This window comes from Stomoxys calcitrans, chromosome 3, assembly GCF_963082655.1.
Source record: "Stomoxys calcitrans chromosome 3, idStoCalc2.1, whole genome shotgun sequence".
Lineage (NCBI taxonomy): Eukaryota > Metazoa > Arthropoda > Insecta > Diptera > Muscidae > Stomoxys > Stomoxys calcitrans.
Genome location: NC_081554.1, coordinates 120,780,351 through 120,787,248, shown reverse-complemented (window position 1 = coordinate 120,787,248; position 6,898 = coordinate 120,780,351).

Sequence of the window (6,898 nt, the reverse complement as noted above, 5' to 3'; positions counted from 1 at the left end):
ATAATTCTGAACCAATTTTGATGGACCTCGGCGGATGTATCCAAATAGATTATTACAATTTCTGTATCAAATTTCGAGCAAAGCAAATATGTTCAAAATGTAATAACTACGGTTGACAAATGAAAACAAATTATCCAAAATCTGACAACATATGCATGGGAGCTATATCTAAATCTGAACCGATTTCGACCAAACTGTATGGATATTGTGGAAGGAGGAAACCGTTGTACAAAATTTTGGGAAGATTCGTGAATAAATGCGCTTGCAGTGGGTCTAGGAGTGAAAATTGGGCGATATATATATATATGAGGCCTATATCTAAATCTGAACTGATTTCTATGAAATTCGCCAGTAATATCGAGAGTCATAAGAAAATTCTTCCTGCCAAATTTCCAGATAATAGGTTAACAAATGACCATTTTATTGCTGTATTACTGCAAATCGGGCGAACTTATATATGGGAGCTATATCCAAATCTGAACCGAATTTTATGAAATTCATCATTAACATCGAGAGTCATAAGAAAATCCTTCCTAACAAATTTCGAGAGAATCGGTTAACAGATGATCATTTTATTGCTGTATTACTGCAAATCGGACGAACATATATATGGAAGCTATATCCAAATCTGAATCGATTTTTATGAAATGTACGAACCTTCCTGCCAAATTTCGATAGAATCGGTTTAAAAATGAGCATTTCATTGCATTATTACTGCAAATCGGACGAACATATATATGGAAGCTATATCCAAATCTGAACCGATTTTTACTAATTTCAATAGGCTTCCTCTCTAGGCCGAAAAACATGCCCATACATAATTTAAAGACGATCGGATGAAAATTGCGACCTGTACTTTGTACACAAATTAACATGGACAGACAGACGGAAAGGCAGACAGACGGACATTATCAATGGGTCTATCTCTCTTCCTTTTGGGTGTTACAAACAAATGCACTAAGTTATAATACCCGGTACCACAGTAGTGAAGGGTATAAAAAACAGAATTTCAAGTTCACCCTGGTTTATGCAATAGATTAATTTTGCAAATAATGAATTCCTTTAACCCTACGTAAAATAAATTGTAGTTCAAATTTGATAAGTCAAATTCCCAAAATGTTAACAAAAAACAAGTAAAATCGTGCTAGAACTTAGGCCGCGCCGAAATAAAAATACCCTCCACCATGGATCGTTCTTTGCCTGGTATCTTTTTGTAGGCGAACAAAGGATAATGGATAAGAATTGCTATGCTATTGAAGCTATATCAGGTTATAAATTCCTCCGGTATATACTTTGCTTGAATGTTGAGTAGATAGTAGAAGCCATTGTGTAAAATTTCAGCCAATTCGGATAAGAATTGCGCCATTTAGGGGCTTAAAAAGTAAAATTGGGAGATCGGTGAATATGGAAGCTATATCAGGTTATGGACCGATTCAGACCAAATCTGGGGCGTATGTTGAAGGTCATAGGAAAAGTCGATCTATAAAATCGTCCAATCGACTAAGAATGCCAGGTCGATCAGGAAAATATATACATTGTTTGGTCTCAGATAATATTTCGATGGGTTACAAACGGAATGACGAAAATAGTATACCCCCATTCTATAGTGGAGGGCACAAAAATTGATGTGGGATATGATCAGTAATCAATGAGCCATTTTTTACCCTCCACCATAGAATAGCGGTATACTCGTACTAACTACGTCATTCGGTTTGTTACACATCATAATATTGGTCTAATACCCCATAAAGTATACATATTCTTGGACGTCATGACATTTTAAATCGATCTAGCCATGTCTGTCTGTCGAAAGCACGCTAACTTTCGAAGGAGTAAAGCTGGGCGTTTGAAATTTTGCCCAAATACTTCCTATTAGAGTAGATCGGCTAGGATATTTAGTGGGCCATATCGCTCCATGTTTTGATATAGCTCCCATATAAACAGATCTTGGATCTTGACTTCTTGAAACTCTAGAGGCGCAATTCTTATCGGAGGTGGCTGAAATTGTTTTATATGACGTTCAATAGATGTGGTAAGTATGATCCAAATCGGTTCAAAACCTATTATTGCTCCCATCAGGGACGTTACCCTACGTAACCCTACTACCCTACGTAACCCTAACCCCTTACCCTACTACTACTACTACCCCACGAAATGTGGTGAGAGTTCGCATCGCTATTAGTACCATATTTCCTGTCTGTTTTGCTTTCCTCTGTGTGTCGAAAGGCAGATAAAGTGATGCCAGGTGTGCTCCACCGTCTCCCATCTGTTGCATCCGACGTTGATAACTCTGGGGAAATACATAATTTAAATTTTTATGACAAATAACGCAGGTCCTCGGCCAAGTATCAGCGTTAACATAGAATAATTGTTAGTTGATATGGTTCAGTCCAGAAACTTTGTTCCGGGTCGTCCATGGCTCCTGAATAAAGGCAATATGAATCTTTCCCTTAATGATTTTCTCCATTAGAGCGCGAGTAGCAGTCTCGTTCCAGTGGAGTTTTATCTGGATGACCTTAATCATTGGTCCTCCAGTAAAAGGGGTTTTATGGTAGTGGGTGATGTTCTCATTGTCTGCTCCCTGTTCTTTAGACCGCATTGAGTTTCCTGCCACTGCACTGCCTGATGTTTTCGTATTAGGTTATTTGTCTATCCTAGTCTTACAATTCTTTATAAAGTCGGTAATGGTTCCATCGTCGGATCCCTTTACGTTAGGCTATATTGAGTTTCCCGTACCTGAACTGCCTTATGTTTCAATACTAGGATCTTTGCCTATCTTAGTATTCCAAATCTTAAATGGGCTTCTGGGATGGGATGGTACTATTGTCGGCTCCCAGTTTGTAAGGCTGCATTGAGAATCCTGTCGCTGCGATGCCTGATGTTTCAATATTACGATCTTTGCATATCCTTGTCTTCCAAACCTTGAAGTCGGTGATGGTTCCGACGTCAGGTCCCTGTTCGTAAGGCGGTGTTGGGTCTCTCACTCCTGCACTGCCTTATGTTTTAGTATTAGGATCTTTGGTTAAACTAGTCTTCCCAATATTGAGAGAGTCGGTGATTGTCTCGTCGTCGGCCCCCTCTTCGTTAGGCATCGCCTGATGGATATTTGCCTATCCTAGTCTTCCCCTTCCGTAATGGCTGTGCCGCCCTTTTGGAAGTCATAGTACTCCATAAAGACACAGAGGCCGTGAGCGTTTCCTTTGTTCCTGTTCCGACTTTGTCTCCCTCGGCAGGACAATGTCTGGAGTCCCCATTGCGGGAGGGCTGGTTTCAGAGTACTTGAAACCGGGGAGTTGCTATGCTTGAAGTTTAAGCTCAATGATAAGGGATATTCTTGTTATGGCCGAGCCCGAACTGAATGCCGCAGTGCCAAGCTTGTACATGGCATAGCACCTTTCCCAAATGTCACCGCTGACAAATGTTTCTGATGTTCTCGCCAGGATTTGAACCCAGGCGTTCAGTGTCATAGTGGACATGTTAACCTCTGCGTTGCGGTGAATTCCAATATATTAAGGTACAATAAACATTATTTTCTAATTGGTATGAAATTTTGCATATAGTATTTGACTCCAACTCCTAACAATCCCATCATAAATTGAAAAAAAAAACACCAGAAGTTCAGACATTGTTGAGAAATCTTTCCGGAAAGTCGGAAGACAAATTCTTATTGGTTCAATAAAATATCCGAAACGGGATTTTTTTAGACAAGAAAAACTGGAGTCGTTCAGAATACGCTCCAGACTATCAGGATAAGACTTCCCCCAGAAAGTCGAACAGAATTCGTTACGAACCCGTAAAGATTTTGTTTGAAGAATTCAGAATTTCTTCAGACGTGTCTGACATCCGACTTTTGATTCGCTGTATGTGGAGGTATCTCGTTCATTTATATTCGAACATATTGACGATATGACATTGAGTAATTAATATGTAGATCATAAATGTTAAAATAGTTTATGATTTGCCAATAGTTAAGAATACTAACCGTGTTAAATGGCAATGTTCCCATGGATGTATTCGTTATCGTCACTTTATGTGGGGTCACACACACCCATTAAGCTACGGGAGAAGTGTGGTGGTCATCATTGTAAATAACCGCATTATATACAACCCAATAAACATTTGTGTGTATGTATGCATGGGGAAATGCACAACATACGTATGTACATATGTATATTTGAACCAAGGTAGGTCCGTTTAGTGTTCCGTTTAAATAGACTATGTTTGATGAAAAAGTTCACCTTTTCGTTTCAAAAGGCAATGATTGTTGTTCATAGAATAAAGCGTTGGTGAAATATCATCGGGTTCGAATGGAGAGGCAGCCAATCCCAAATTTCAACAAAGATATGCCAGTGTTTGTAACGAATTGTTGTTGCCTGGTAGTTGGCATTGTTTGATGTCATATGATGTAAACTCTCCCTTTTAATACAAATTAAGGTAACGGACAAAACGCCGAAGCACAATATACGTTCGTACAATCTTCACTACAAAATGCTAAACACTACACATTGGGATGTAATCTAACCAAAACTGAACTTCTAACAAAATCCTGCGAATTTAGTGAGATTTCAATCCGCCTCATACTATGAACGTACACCTAAGTCGGTAATCAGATAATTATGCGCTCTAAGTAGACTTGCGGAGATGATTTGCATTGAGTCTGGGGTCTAAACAATAATGTTGAAGAAATATCTTGAAAAAGTCCATACGTCCGCATGAGAGGTCACATTAATAAAACCATCAAGGAAAGGCAAAAATCGGGCTGTGCCGACTGTACAATACCCTACACCTACCTTATAAGGAATACAATAAGATACCAGAGCGGCAAAACGTGCGTCCTGGAAGCTTTTCTGTGAACAGTTCGATAGCGTTTATGACGCCGCCAAGATAAAAAAGTTTCTCTCAAAAACCCATGTCCAAACTGAAACTTTAGTAGACGATCTGGGAGTGAGAGCAGAGATAACGGAGGACATGTTGAGGCTTTTGATGAAAACCCATTTTTCACAGGATACGACGGGACTCACGGGGACTCCGGAATCTTGGAATAATGACGTTAATCGAAAGTTTATAATAACGGAATTTATGGTGAAGGAATCCTTGAGGAGCTTCAAACCATTTAAATCACCCGGACTTGATGGGATATTTCCGGCGTTACTACGGAAAGAGGCAGACTATCTGGCGCCTCGTCTGGCCAAAATTTTCACAGCGTGCCTAGGACTTTCATATACTCCGAAAGCCTGACAGGCGGCAAGGATGGTGTTTATACCTAAGCCCGGCAAGGCAAGTTATCCGACACCAAAGGCCACAGACCCATAAGCCTTATGTCCTTTCTACTCAAAACCATGGAACGTATTGTGGACACCATGATAAAGAGTATGAAATGCAGCAAACTGTTCAAATACAAACAGCATGCCTATGTCAAGGGAAGGTCGGTGGAGACTGCCCTGCACGAGGTTGTGAATAAAATAGAAGAATCCTTTGATGCCAAAACGTACACACTGGCGGTATGCATTGACATCGAGGGGCTTTTAACAATGTGGGGAGCGACACACTGATCCAATCCTTAGGCCTGTACCGGGTGGACCCGGTCCTTAGAGACTGGATAAACCATATGCTAAGGACCAGGTGGATAAATTGTGTGTCACACGGCATAAATATAAGGGAGAAAGTAGCACAGGGGGGCATTTTATCGCCACTCCTATGGGTGACCACCATAAATGACCTTAGTGAGGAGGGATTTGAACACGTCTGCTACGTAGACCATGTTATAATACTTCTAAGAGGTAAGGATCCGAACGAGCTATGCAGAAGGGCCGAAAGGGTCTTGCATATGGCATATGACTGGGCTAGACCCAGAGGTCTCAATGTTAATCAAGAGAAGACTTAAATATGCCTCTTCATGAGGAAGACGAAGGTGGGCGAATTTAACGCACCACGTTTCCTCAATAAGATGATTTTGATATCTGAGAAGGTCAAATACTTAGGTATGATCTTGGACAGGAAACCGAATTGGAAGTGTCACATTCAGGAGCGTACTGAGAAGGCTTACAGATGTTGGGCACTATGTAGACGGGCCGTAGGCTCGAAATGAGGCCTGAATCCTAGCATAGTCCACTGGCTCAACAGGAGCGTGATGAGACCAATACTTACTTACGCCTCAGTAGTTTGGTGGACTGCTTTGGAGAAAAAGTGCAACATTAGGACTATACAACAGGTTCAGAGAACATGTTGTCTTGGCATAGGCGGAGCGATGAGGACCACGCCCACTAGGGCACTGGAGACTATTCTAGATATCCCACCCATTGACATACAGATTAAGTGTGAGGCAGCCACTGCGGCTATGAGACTTAAGGCGATGGGAGAATGGATTGAGATGGGAGCAGCTCATACCATCGCGGTATAATCGGGGCGACGATTGGAAACCTGGAAGGAAGTGGAGAGGTTTCCGATCGGACTCCTGAGATGAACCTTGAATTCGAGTGCGACGCACTGCTGCTATCGGCACGGTCTTGGATCGACGGAACCCTTGTATTGCCATCTGGAAGATCATGTTACACGGATGGATCAAAACTAGAGGACAGAGTGGGCCTGGGGGTTTACATTGAAAACCCAAGGACTGAGATCACAAGCTTTTCTGAGATCACAAGCTTTTCTGCGAACAGGTCGATAGCGTTAATGACGCTGCCAAGATAAAAAAGTCTCTCAAAAACCCATGTCCAAACTGAAACTTTAGTAGACGACATGTGAGTGAGAGCAGAGCAGAGACAACGGAGGACATATTGAGCCTTTGATGAAAACCCATTTTCCACAGGATACGAAGGGACTCACGTAGTCGAGTCACTGGAATCTTGGAATAATGACGTTGATCGAAGGTTTATAATAACGGAATTTATGGTGAAGA